At 48.4% G+C, this 14,587-nt stretch overlaps 1 protein-coding gene across 3 annotated transcripts in view; it reads right to left on the reverse strand.

The window, feature by feature from the left end:
- Stard8 (StAR related lipid transfer domain containing 8) overlaps window positions 1-14,587 on the reverse strand; it is a 76,740-nt gene that overhangs the window by 20,766 nt on the left and 41,387 nt on the right. Inside the window, exon 1 of one of the 3 annotated variants that reach the window (XM_077106667.1) lies at window positions 13,760-13,910. The exons of the other annotated variants lie outside the window; for them this stretch is intronic. The gene's annotated coding sequence lies outside the window, so the exon portion shown is untranslated. Of the gene's footprint in view, window positions 1-13,759; window positions 13,911-14,587 lie in introns of those variants that run through there. 3 annotated transcript variants of the gene reach the window in all.

Below are 14,587 nucleotides of genomic sequence, written 5' to 3' on the forward strand. Positions count from 1 at the left end.
GTAGTCCCAAATCGGGTGTGATATCAGCATTGGTCTCTCTCACCATCAGTAAGCACAGAAGGAAATGGCAGTATCCTGATGGGTAGAGAAAGACTCTGGATACCACTCTCTCTGTGGCAACCCAAGTTCCCAGGGTAGGCTCTGTGAAATCAAACTGGTACCATGAAGTAGGGCTGGGAAACAGGCAGAGGAACCATCAACCACCACAGGCCTGTCAATGCAGCTAGGAAATTCTAGGCCCTGACTAAAAACTTCTCAGATAATTTCTCTTGATCTCTTAATTAATCAAGGCCTGTTTCCTTTGCCTTCTCCCCACCCACTCCTAGAGAGGGAGCCTACCATCAAGGAGGAGACACTGATCTTTGGGGAGAAAAGATACCAAAAATGCTATCTCAGAAGTTACCATCCTTGGAACTGGGTTCCCACTGCTTCTGACCGTTCCTTTCACCGTCACATAAGGACACACTAAGGAGTTAGGCAAAGGAAGCCAGTCTACACTGCCTGGAGCCCTGGCACAGGGCTGCATCCCTGAGGCAGCACTTCATTCTAATTTGCATAAAGGTGCCCTTAGAGTTTACAGTAGTCCTGGCAGAGATGCTGCTAACAGGTAATTGACTAGCTTCACCACCTCCCTGGGAAACACAGAGAGAAGGGCCTTTACTGAGAGCCATCCGGGATTCCAGGGCCACTAAGACTTCCCTTCCTGATGGTGGAGTGGCCAATCAGGGAGGCCTGCAATATCCTATCCACTGGGAGGTCCAGCACGCTTGCTACCTCTCTCTGCTCCTTCTGCTCTTAGCTGGAATTGCCACTCTCACTCAATGCTCACAAGGGAGGGAAGCATGGGGAGGAAGGGAGACAAGACCAAAATAGCTCCCATCCCACATTCCAAACCTTGCTGGCAGGGCACCACAGCAAGGGCCACCGTATTTCAGCCTGCCTAGCTTGGCAGTACAAGACACTGGCTGGCCTCCGGCTTGTAGGTCATGGGGCAAAACTCGGGGCCCTGCTGCACCTGTTCAGATGCCAGCCTCAGTCTCAGCCGGAACTACAGCTGGATGCCAAGCTCCTGGGCTCATGTGAACAACACTTTTGGAGTCTCCCTTCACAAATGAGGCACCACCAAAGCACACAGCCCAGGAGGGTCCTCTGGGACTGAGTGACTGCAAAATCAAGCTACTGAATCTTCCTGTTGCTGGGGGCAGGTTCACTTGTGGAGTTCTACCCTCTGATGTATCTCTCTTCTTAACACTTTGTGACCATGCCATAGTTATAAGGTAAAACTTTAAATCACTACCACAGAGATTCCCATCCAGAGACAATTTCTCCTAGAGGAAACATTTGGCAATGTTTGATCATTCCAACTGGAGCAGGGGGTATAAAGTGTAAAACCACAAAGTTCAGCCTCTGCCTTACCTGGGGCCTCAAGCAGCCATATCCCACCTTGGCAAGGTCCTCAGTGGGAGGTAAAGAATGGATGCAACAGTCAATGGAGGTCCCTTGCTTTTGTGGACACCTCATAGCGTCAGCCACGTAGAGGTGGGAATTCTGGTTTAGAGTTTTTATATATATGGAAATTGCACAAGAAACCCCCAAACTGTGGTTCCCCACCCCCACCCATGAAGTTGTAGCCTGAGTCCTACAAGCAGCCGCAAATGGGTGAGAGTGATGAGGACCCTGAGGTTAAACAAGACCTCTGGTCCCCTGGAGCTGCTTGAGAATCTGGATCCAGAGGTAGCCAGGCCTATGGTCTCCTAGGCTAGCAAATGACACAGCAGGGCCAAACAGACAGCTGACATTCCTGTCCGGCCCAGGGCTTCCCTGTGACAGTGAAGGTCAAAGCTGCCACCTGCTCTGCTGCAGTTGCTCCATTAGCTTTCTTGTCCCCAGGGGCTCCTGCCTCCAATCCATTCCCAGGTGCTCTGTCAAGGTCATGGTGACAAGGAAAGACAGGTGTTCCAATAAGCCATGTACTACTTTACCACCTCCAGTCTCCAACCTGTAGGCAAGAGATGCCAGCCAAACCAGTCTGGGGCAGATGTTAAACCAGCAATAACTGCTTTTCACTGGGGTATGAGTTCGAAGTATTGGACTGAAGGTCAGGCGAACTACTTTCTGGCCTCAGTTCTACTTGCTACTTATGTATAACTTAAGGCAAGTCACTACCTCTGCTCAGCCTTAGTTTCCTGTCTTCTAATGGCCATTCCCCCAAACTTACAGCCAGAGCAGAGGAATATGTGATTGGCAGTGGCTGGTTCAGTACGGAAAGCTGTCTTCCTCCTTCACATTCTCTAGTGGGGGACCCAAGTAAGCATCATCAAAAAAGGCCAAGATCACACCCATCTTCCACCATAAACCAACTCTCCTATGTTCTTGCCTACAGAACATCAAACACCTAGGCCTCAAGTCATTCCTATCCTCTCTCCCCATATGTATTTTGTGACCAATTTCTAACACCTTGATCAGGGTTTCCCAAGCCCATCTGTGCTCTAGGTTATCTGGGTTATCTCTGCCCACCACGTTCCTAGCCTCCAGTTTTTCCTTTCAATGGGCTCACCAGCCAGCTTCTTCTCTCAACATCCCAGCTCTAACCTGGTCACTCTCCTACTCTGCAACCTAATGGGCTCACCATTGCCCTCAGCCTGGAACAGTTATCAGTCTGCTTTCTACCTGACACCCATGGCTCAGCACATTCTAGACTAGTCTGATGTAAAGCTGCAAACTCCTACTGATTCACCAAGACAGGCCAAACATCCCAACCTGTGATTCTACCCTGCCATCCTACTAACCCCTTACCACCCACTTGGGTCAATTATGTGGCCTCAACATTTCATTACCTTCTCAGCAGCATGTGAGTCTATTTCTGCCATTTGACTGGAAGCTCCACTCCATTGTGTCCTATTGGTCTCAGTGTCCCCACTGCAGTGTGGTAAGGGCTACTGAATGTACTGGAAACACACAGACAAGAAGCATTGATTCCCATACAAATGGTGGACAAGCCTCTGGCTCCAGCCCCTCCTCTGGTACCCCAATAGCACACACTTTCAACTCAAAGCCACTGCACTGACTGGCAGTAAACCTTGATCAAGGCAGAAAACTCAGGGCCAGGAATCACAGGCCAGGAGACTGAGGACAGAAAATGAGCTCTGCCTGAGGGTGGAGGCATTTGAACCTCAAGAAACATTCATCTGTGCCACCCAAGATCAAGTAAGGGCATCTGAAGTTCACCTGAGAGAAGGGCCATGCACTACCGCCTACTTCTCTTTCTTAGGCTGCAAAGTCTTGGCACTCAATTGTTTTGACCCTGTGCTACCACCTCTGTGTCCCACCCCCTTGCTTACTTCCCTTTCCTTTTGCTGAGTCCAAATATAAACTCCTGGGCAGGAAATGCCTTGAAGGAGCCTGGCCCCACCCTGAGATCCAGAGAAAATTGTCTCTGACAGAAAGGAAATGGGCTGCAAAGAAGTGGAGTCCTCATGAAGCCAGAAGACACAACCCCTCCCCTGAGCCCTGTAGCCAGCCAGATGGAGGGCTGTGATGCTGCACATGGCAGGAGGCAGGGGTAAAGAGAAGGAGGGCCAAGAGAAGGAGAACCCAACATGGCGACCTATCAGCTGGGTAAGGACTAAAGTCATAGAGGTTGTGGGTATGGTGGGATGAGTGATATGTTAGCAACCTAGAGATGTGGCTTTTAATCGTGCCTCTGTTCCTTCTTACATGTGACTATGCTCACTAACAACAACAATGTTTATGATACTGAATTATTAATGGTAATTATCAATACACACTACTAAATACTGAGTGCTTACTATGTGTCAGGCCATGGGTCAAGAACTTTACACAGATTGGCCAGGAATGTTGGCACACACCTGTAATCCCAGCAATTTGGGAGGCTCATGCAGGGGGATTACAAGTTCAAAGCCAGCTTCAGCAACTTAGCAAGATCCTGTCTCAAAATAAAAAATAAAAAGGGCTGGGATGTGGCACAGTGGTTAAGTGGCCCTGAGGGGTTCAATCTCTACCAAAAAAAAAAAAACTTTACACAGATTATACTGGTCAAGTTAATTACCTTCCATTTGCTTCATTGTCTTCATCTGCAAAGTAGTGATATAATCATAGTAGAACGCCATGAGTTTTTTAAAAAAAATTTTAGTTGTAGTTGGACACGATATTTTATTTATTTATTTTTATGTGGTGCTGAGGATTGAACCCAGAGCCTTGCACATGCTAGGCAAGCGCCCTATCGCTGAGCCACAGTTCCAGCCCCAACAACATAAGGTTTTTGTGGGGATAAAATGAGATGACATAATAGCTCAAGCATACTGAGCCATTATTAAGTCTCAAGCATTTCTTCAGGCATTTTTAAAATGGATTATACCACTGAATGTTCACAGTAACTCTGTGAGGTAAGTGCTCCAATAACATGTTTTACAGATGAGGAAACTGAGGAACAGATAGGGATAACTTGTCCAATATTAGCAGCTAAGTAGTGATGGGCCAAGATGTAAATCTAGGCAATCTGGCTCCAAAGTACAAAGTACCAAATTAGAATCATCCTCTTTAAATAAGGAGAAATTGGCTAGGCTGGGGCCTGGCACATAGTGTACACACACACACACACACACACACACACACATACACATACACACACACACAAAACAAACAAACAAACCACCTATCAGGGGTTTGTGCAGTGTGAACCCTTAGGCTGAAGTAACTTCCCATAAGTGGGGAAAGCACCAGATCATCTCACATCTCATTTGATCCCTACAACAACCTTGTCCAAAGCAGGCAATGCCTACTGCACAAATGGGGAAACTGAGGCTATACATGGTCAAGTGGCTTCTACTGGAATACAGATGAGGCCAGGAGTCTGCTTAAATTTCTGATCCCCTCCTGCTAGTTTCCATTTTAGCCTCCTTCTTGCTTTCCCCTCTGAAGTCACTCCCCATCAGTTGTGCACATATTCACCTAATAGTACCTGAGTACCCACTGAGTGCCAGGCCATATGGTGGACAGCAAAATCTGAAAGCACAAGAAAACCTGATATCTCCTGGAATACTTGGCCAGAAATATTGCCAGGCTCATCCTTCTCAGGGAGGCAGAGGCTAAGATGGACTGTCCCTTCAAAGGATACCCTGGGGCTTGTTTTGGAAATAAAATAATAGGGAATGAACTCCAAAGCAAAGGGGATGGCAGCTGGTACAGCCTGAGGAAGGAAGTTTGCAGCCCCCAAGGAGCTTGAGATGGGAACATTGAAGGGAGGGCTGGATCTGGACAACTCCCTACCCACACACTCCCAATTCAAGCATGGGCCATATGAGCTGGAGGGATCACAAGTGTTAATCCAACCAGTCTCCTGCCTGCCCCTGCTCACCCACGCCTTCTAAATAATGCAACCTGGTTGTCAAGACAACACATGAAAATGTCCCTTTTTCCCTGATGCCACTGAGCACCCTGTTTCTGACCCTCAGTGCTGAAAGGTGCTAAGCAGGCAGGCTTTGTTCTGATGCCAGAACCTGCCCACCCCCATCTGTCCTGTATGCCCTTCCCCTACCTTAACAGGACTCCACTTTAGAACATAATACCCACTCCTTTGTGTTTTCCCTCTTTCCATCTGTCCACCTTAGAGGTGGTAGGGGACAGAGAGGGCAGGCAAGGACCTGACTGCACAGAAGTGACTGATGGCTCTTGGGTGTGATGAGCACTTAGAAGGAGGAGGGAGACCCATACTCCCTTGCCTCTTGGCCAGGCATCAGGACAGAGAAAGGAAAGGTCCAGCCATTAAGGACAGAGGACATGGAGTCAGACTCCCTGGGTCCCATCCTTCTACCATTATTCCTTAGCTGCATGGGTCTGAGCATGTTCTTCCTTTAACCTCTCCTGATTCAATTTATTTATGTGTAATTGGGAACATGATAGCAGTAACTGCCTTACAGAATCATCATCCAAGTTAAGCATGTTAGCCAGGCATGATGGTGCACACACGTAATCCCAGTGGCTCAGAGGCAGGAGGATCGCAAATTCAGAGCCAGCCTTAGCAATCCAGTAAGGCACTAAGGAACTCAGTGAGACTCTCTCTCTCTCGAAATAAAATTCAAAATAGAGCTGGGGATGTGGCACCCCTGAGTTCAATCCCTGGTACACCCCTCCAAAAAATTAAGCATGTTAAAGTGTACCAGGGATTTACAAGTGTTCACTATTACTATTGGTGTTGCCATTACCACAACCTGTTGCAGTGTCATAAATGTCTCTGAAGAAGGCCAGAAGAAGGAACCCTTTAGGTGGGTCCAGCTATGGAGAGCTTTTACAAATGAAGTGAAATTGGAAATGATAGAAGAAGCCAAACCTAATGCCCAGAGGTGGCGGGTTTCAGCCCTACACATCCCCAAGTCCCTGAAAAACAGCAAGGTGACAAGAAAGTACTACTAAGCAACAACAACAGCCAGAGTTTTATATATATTGTTGGACTGACTATTTAACATTCCCAAGAGGTAGGTACATATCTCCATTTCATATTTGACTATATCAAGGCTCATAAAGGTAACATAATTTATTTGAAGTCACCCAGGGCTGCATATACCAGAGTTCATGCTCTTTGCCAGGACACCCTTCTGCCCCCCGCACATCGTGTACACCTCTAGATGTGTTTTACTTCTGCTCCACTCTGGCCCTTTTCCCACATTCCCCTCTTTGTTTTTTTCCCACTGAAAATGTCCTGCTGGGGTAGGGGTTGCTCACACCAGATGTTAAGGGCCAAGCTCTTCCTACAAGCTCCCTGGCCCTGCCTGAGCCTGATTTGACCTCAGCCTGGAACAGAATGGCGGGCTGCAGGTGCCTATCTCACACTTCAGACAGGCCAGCCTTTGGCCAGTGCAGATAAAAGGCAGGAAATCCTAGGCTACCTCCCCTGGAGGTTGCTCCCTCTACCAGGGGAACAGGGCTGCAGCCAAGGCAGAGGTTCCTCTGTAGTGGGGAAGCTGCCTCTCCTGCTGGGTATGGTTTGTGGGGAAACCAAGGAGAGCTGAGCTTCAGTAGACCTAGGTTCCAAATCCTCCCTCAGTACTCAGTGAAAACTATTCATTTCCCTTCCCTTGTCCTCATCTGATCACCAATGGTCACACTGAGGGAGGGACCTCCACTTTATTGGGCTGCTTTGAGAATAGAATAGGATCATGGAAGAAATGGGAGGACTCGTTGTTGTCACTGTCATCAACTGCTGGGAGAAGGAATGACTGAGTTGGTGTTTCTCCCTATCTGATTCACTCTTTTAGGCCCCACTGTGGGCATGGCTCATACTCATTTCCGGCTTCAGTATTCCCTAAAATATCCCCTTTCCTCCACCCACTCCAGCTCCAAACATGAAGGCAAGTGTCAGAAAATCAGGGTATACTGGAAGCCCCCCATATTACCCTGTATTCAGCTCATCAACTTGGGCCCCTGCTCTCACCAGGCTTGTCCCCCACCAAAGGGGCACTGATAAGAAAAAGGACTCCCTAGTCATGGGAGCTGGTTGGATGAACAAATCAGGAAGAGATCTGTATAAGGTGTTTGGACCCAAGATTCTAGCTTTTAGTATCTACCTTTTGGGGTCACCAGAAAAGAATTAAGGAGATATGATACTGAAAAGTTCAGACAAGAAGTAAACAGTGAGTGAAGTGCTTTCAGAACCCCATTTCCTGCCCACATACATTAAGGGAGCCACAAAATAGTAGCATGAAGAGGCTGGGAAGGGGGCTGAGAGGAATAGTTGGAGGAGCTGAGGTTGTTCACCCTGGAGAAGACACATGGGGACTTGAGTTCTGTTCTCAGACATTCTAGGTAGTCCAAAGGGGCAGAACTGACCAAGGATTAGAAACTTCAGGGAGACATAGTTATGTTTGACATGAGATAAAACTTTCAGATATCCCCCAGATGAAAGCTATTGCTTAAAATGCAGCACTCCCAGTTACTGAAGACAGGCGAGCAAGAACTACACAAGTACATGGTGAGAAGACACGAACTTCAGAAGGTGACTTGGATTCAGTGTCCTTTAAAGGCCCTTCTCTCCTGGATTCAGTCTGCATGCCTACTTCTAGGGGGATGGTGGGGAAAAAAAAAACAGAAAGGTGACTGGAGCTGGCCATGCCCTCCTTGCTTTTCGCAGAGACCTGGGATCCCAGGAGCACCTTGGGCCAGTGGAGCAGGGGGAGCAGGTCACTCATTAACTTGTGGCTGAATGGGTCAGAGGGTAGCCACCTGGGGCAGATGCAAGCATGGGGAGGGACTAGAGAACAAACAGCACAAAAGCCCATGCCAGAGGAGAACCCAAACTGATCCAAGCTGTTAGAATATTTAGTGACTAGGCCTGGATGAACTTGAAGCCGGTCTTCCTTAACCCTGTGGATAAGAAATAAGGTCTTTGTAGGACACAGTGGTACCTGATTGTAATTCCAGCAGCTAGGGAGGCCAATGCAGGAGGATTGCGAGTTCAAAGCCAGCCTCAGCAATTTAGCAAGGCACTAAGCAACTTAGTGAGACCTTGTCTCTAAATAAAATACAAAATATGACTGGGGATGTGGTTCAGTGGTTGAGTGCTCCTCAATTCAATCCTTGGTACCAAATAAAAAAAGTAGTAAGGTCTTGAGTGGGAATGCATAACTGCACAGATGTAAGGGAGCCTGGGAGATCCTGAGACCATGCCACCTACACTGCCTGCTTTATAGACATGGAAATATAGGCCCAGAGAAAGCAACCATCTTCCCCAAAGTCATTCACAGAGTGGCAGAACCAGAAGCGGAGTTTTCTGATGTTGTAGTTGGTCCAACCAGGGTTCATTAAATGTTGGTTCCTTCTCTTCCCACTGAAACTGTAGAAAGCTGCTTGTGGTCTGGAGCTTTCTAAATTGGGTCTGGGTTCTCGCCCATCCCTTCCCAACTCCTACTGCTTCTCTGGATACAGGCTCTCTGAGGAAATCATCCTCCACTACAGAGGCCCTCAACTTCTCAGTCCAGTATGGAGGGACTCACAGCTGTGCTCAAAACACCCATACATGCTCACACAAACTCACCTAGCAACAGCACACCCTTTGAGTGGGCATTTCTTGCTCTTTCAGACTTTCAAATTGGGATCAGAGGATCTGTTGCTTCTGGAAACACCCCTCTAATATGCTTCTGACACTGATGCTTAACTCCTCACCCCACTGGTGCCCATACAAATCCCTACTGATTCAACTACCCTGCCTTTCTCAGGACCATCCAACCTGACCATGTGTCCTTCAATCCATGTGAATAACTATTTCTATTTGCCTAAGTAAAGGACAAAGGGGTAGAATTTTAATTGGCCCAAGAAGTTCCTGTGACTGAATGTTTGTCAATGTCCCCTCAAGGGGAAGGTTGGTGTTTAGGATGGGGTCCCTTTAAGGCCTGGGGTGGACAGGGAGTTAGTTAATGTCTATCCCCTAGAGGTGACTTTCCAAGGTGGTTATTATGTGGCTCAATCATTAACCAAGCAGTGGCAGGACCCCAAGCTTGCTGGAAAGGGGCCACTCCTTTCCCAAGGACAGCCCAAGAGCAGGAGGCTGCAGCCAGGGAGAAAATTCCTGGGGTCTTTCTGTCCCTTTCTGACAGGCTGCGGTGGAGTGTAAGGGGCAGAAGCCTGTATTGAGGAAAGCTCTCCCTCAGCCCACATTGGGGTGGAGGAGGGCTGGCCCGGAAATGGAGGAAGTCAGCACACCCTTACTGGGGCGGGCGGGAAAAGAGAGACAGTGAGGGTTTTTATCATGAATGAGAGAGGAAGCTCCAAGCTGGGCCTTGGTGATTAGATGACAAGCTGGAAAAGACGCTCATCCTGAATGCATCCTGTTTTGCTCTCAACTGGCCTCAGGGGCCAGGGGCCGGGGAGGGGCCTGGGTGGAGAGCAGCCTCCCAGGAATTCTCCCAGGCCTGCTGACCTCAAGCTCCTGGGTGGCCCTGGAACTGGGGAGGCAAGTGGGAGTCAGAACTCTCATTTACCACCAGAGAAACAGAGGTGTTGAGTTTCTGGGAGAAGTTTCCACAGGTCAGCCTGGAGATGGGGAGTCCCAGAGGCAGTTAACATCTGCCACCAAGCTGCCGCCACACTAGCAGTGTGGCATCTGTAAAATGAGGGACTAGGGTTCCATAATCCCCTCTAGCTTGGACTTTTAATGGGCTTTGCTTCCAAGGTTCAGCTCAAATGTCACTGCCTCTGTCAGTCACCTTCCCCTCAGTCAAAAGCAATCGCTCCCTGGACTGAACTCCCAGGGCAAAAATCTCCTCAACAACTGGAAATAGGAATACTGATCAGACATTTGATGATATTAAGGGACTGTTTTTGGTGTGATAATGATAGTGTGGTTATTTTTTTTGATGATATATTTTTTAGAGATATATATTGAAATATCTTAGATGAATTGATAAGGTATCTGGGATTTGTTTCAAAATAAAAAGAAAGGGGGTGAAGTAGGCGGGGATACCTGAGGCCTTATTACACTAATTGTCTCTCTTTTGATATATATTAATGGTTCTTTATAATTTCTTTTATGTTTAATTTTTTTAGTTATAAACACCATTAATTAATTAATTAATTAATTTTTTATATGGTGCTGAGGATTGAACCCAGTGCCTCACACACACTAGGCAAGCACTCTACCAATAAGCCACAACCTCATACCCTCTTCATAATTTCTTTAAAAGCCTTCACTGAGGTAAAGAATTTTAGGGGGCCATGTATTACTCAGACCACTAACCCTCAAACTAGATGAAAGATTCACTGAAGGGGGTTGTAATTCTGTGATCGCCACAAGACCTGGCACCACACCTAAACTTAATGATTAATAATTTGTAAAAGTACTTGGTAGTTTACAAAGTTCATAGCTGTGTATCCACTGGTTTAACTCACTGAAGGGGAAAAAGTGGAGAGAAACTGAGTCTGAGGTTGAGGAAAGTGGCAGAGACTGGATCTAAACCTCCATATTGCCAATTCCCAACCTCTGCTCTATGCCACCTTGGGACTCTGAAGGAAGTTAAACATTCAGTTCTTAAATTCTTTATGCGATTGAGGTAAGCAGGAACAGCAACTATTGGGAATGGAAGTTCCCAACATGGAGGGCTGCACAAAAAGAAACTCAACACAAAAATACAGCAATCTAAACTTTTGACAAGGGCCTAGACTGTGGCCTCCAGTCCACTGATTTGTATCAACTAAGACCTTCCCTTGAAATGCATGCATGCTCACACACACACACACACACACACACACACACACACACCAAGAACCCAAGTCACAGATGAACAGAACTTTAATAAATACTTTACCTCAACAACTGTGTGCCCAACTACCCTCCACGGGGTCATGGGGTCGGGGAGAATATAAAACTCACTGAGACCTTGAGGAGTTCATACTTTCCACCCCCAAATCTTGGCCTCTTTTCCATTCCTGTCCCCATTTTGTCTGCTGAGCAGCCTCCCCAAGGCCCAAGGCCATGATGCTTAATTCTACCCAAACTGGAAGCCCAAGAAAAAGTTTTCTCTCTCTTACTCAAGCCCAAATCAACTCCTTATTCCAGCCAGACCCTTTGCCTCACCTTCCCCAAGAAGATGAATGAGTGTATAGCCTGCCTTTGTTAAACCTGCCATCTACCAAACCCAAATTTTCCATGGCTAGAACGAGGAGTTCCAGAACTTGTTCCACTGCATTGGCAGCTACAATAGCATCCCAACTAGATACCATCCCTTCCTCCTTTTGTTGACCTTCTTGCTTTTGTGTCCCTACTACTATCCCTAAACCTGGCCCCAAGAGTCTTCTGCTCCCCTCCAATTTGTAATCCCAGCAATGGATTTTTAAAAATTTAAGAAGACATATAGAGGGTCAAAGTCTAGGTCTCTTAGTGCCACTTTCTTTTGTTCCTCTTCTTGAACTCAGGAGGTGTTAAGGTTTCACAAGCAAGGCCCTACAATTCTCTTGCAAGACTCACTGCCTAACCACAGCACTCATACAGAGTTACCCAGCCCCTTTGTGCACCTTTGTCTCCTCTGATTGTTTTTTAACACCCCCCCCCCAATATCATCTCCTGGAAGCTGCTCCCAAAGGCACAGAGGAGTTGTAAGATGCACAGTGAGGTTCCAAATATTTCTCCAAGAGTTGCTTAAGGTATGGAAAAAAGGTATTAGAACCAGGGAGACAAGACTCTCTCCAGTGTGGCATTTCCTAGCCCTAACCATAGATGTTCAGGGAGCAGAAATTCCAAATTCCAAATCCAGAACCTGGATGTAAGGCCAAATCTCTGAAATGAAGACAAGTTTAGTGTGTCCAGCTAAATGGCAGTTACAGTTTTAAGGCAAAAAAGTTTCACCCACCCACTCCCAAACACATCCCTCCCCATCATGGTCTTGCATTCCACCAGCCACCCAGAAACTACTTTCAGCCTTCTGTTTTGGGGATGCCTTCCCTTCCATTCCCAGACAAGTTTTGTCCCTCCTTCATTCCAGGAGGATTAAAGTGGGGGTGGTCTCAGATAGCAAGGATACAGATGGTGAGGGGAGACTGTACCCTTAGACTGGGGGTGGGAACTGGTGGCTCAGGAGGATTTAGGGTTTGAAAATAGCCCTGGGTGTGATTTATTGCCCTTTCCTCCCCAGCAGCACTGGGGAGGAGAAACCTCCAGAGCTTACTCTCTGGGGTCCCCAACCTCAGGGACCCAGGGCTTTAGAAGGAAACACCCACCTCTCCCCACCTTCAGTATGGCCACTGTCTTGCACACCACCCCCATACACACTAGTTTTCCAGCTGACTTAGCTGCATAATCAACGCAAAACTCAAACTGCATAGCTCCCGTCACCCCAAGCGTCCCAGAGACAACCCTTTACCTGCCAGTTAGAAGACGGGCCCCAGGGTAACCAAGTAACCAAGTATCAGCAGAAGAGACTGTGCCTTTTAAATATTGAAATCCAGCTGCCATCTGAGGTGCAGTCCAATACACTTAAGTTCACAGAAGTAGTACGACTCGCCTAAGGTCACATAAACTGGCTGAACCCCAGTTTCCCGAGTGATAATTCATTGCTCAATTTCAACAAGTGTTGGGAGAAGAGACAACCCTGACTATCTAATTTGGAACTTTCCAAAACTTCCGCGGAAAGGCCTTTCTTCAGAAGTCCTCTATCTACACGCATTTCGGTCTTCTTACGGGAGCTGAGCCCTAGAAAGACGCGACCTATCCAGAAGTTTTCCCTTGGTCCCTAACACCACGTTGAGACAAGAAACTCCTAGGCATTTCTCAGAAACTAAAGCAGTGAGACAGTGGCAGATGGGAAAGTCCATCGGCCGAGTATGGCTTCCTGGAAATGCCCTCGAAAGCAGATGAAGGAGAAGCGAGTAGGAGACACAGCGTGACTTGGCCAAGGAGCCCAAAGCCCCGCCACCCCGGCCCTGCCGCACACCCCTCTGAAGCCTCCAAGCGACGGCTCCCTGCTCCACCCAGGCCCAGGGGTGGCAGGCGGACACTTTCCACAGCCCCGCTCGCTGGGCTTCTCTGGCCGACAGTGTGGCCAGTGCTCTCAGGAGCCCCCCCCCTCCCCGATTTCGTTAACTCTGAACCCAAATCTTGGAGGTAACCGGGTTCGGTCTGTTTTCTCCCGGTTTCCTATGTACGTCGCCCCCATGGAACCGCTAGGAGAGGGGCCCGGCCGGAGCGCGCCAGAGAGATTAGGCGGGAGGAGGGAACCAAGGCACCCCCTTCCTCTACCGTCGCCCCAACTCTTACCTGGAAACCGAGTCCACCTCTTTGGCTTCTGCCCGACACAACGACAGGCGAGCACAGGCGAGACTGCTCCCTCCGGGGCACGCGAGAAGTCTGGAGTCGGGCGGGGGTAACGGTGCCAGCCAGAGGAGCAGCTGGCGCTGCTGCTTAGCCGTTGTCAACCGGAGTCCACTCTCCTCACAGGTGGGGAGGGAGCGGCTGCTAGTCCGGCAGTAGCGCCGCCCCGCCCACTTACAGGACCCTCAACCAATGAACGCGCAATCTGGCCCAGTAGCCTCCCCAGAAAACCGCCCAAATTGGGGTGGGCGGGGCTCTGCCTGCCGGCTGCTCCAATCCCCACGCCGCTGCCTTTCCCTCAGGTCACACCGCGGGAGGGAGGAAGCACCAGCCCAAAGCCAAAGACCCAGGGTGAAGGAGCGAGTTGGTCAGACGCACAGATTAATATTTATTGAGTTCTAAATGTGTGCTGCACCGCGTGGGGGCTTCAAATACTTATACCACGTACACAAGAGGGTTCAGTGATTTGCTCATGATAATTTATGGGGAGTCCAGAGGACGCCTTCAGTGAAATCTTCAAATTAGTAGGGGCAATCAAAGGAGAACGAAATAATTCAATATTTGAGCAGGAAGTTGCCATCCCTACCTTGCTCAGGTCCCAGCATTCTGCAACTTCCCTGATAACACTACCCCTCTGGCGCCCCCCACTCAAGTTATCTTCATACAGAATGCATGGAAATTTGGAGGAAACCAGCATTAATCATGGCAGGAGTGGGCTTCCAGTTCTGACAGCAAGTACCACGGGAAAGCCCAAAATCAGTAAGAAACCATGTT

Source organism: Callospermophilus lateralis, chromosome X (genome assembly GCF_048772815.1).
Source record: "Callospermophilus lateralis isolate mCalLat2 chromosome X, mCalLat2.hap1, whole genome shotgun sequence".
NCBI classification, from domain to species: Eukaryota; Metazoa; Chordata; class Mammalia; order Rodentia; family Sciuridae; genus Callospermophilus; species Callospermophilus lateralis.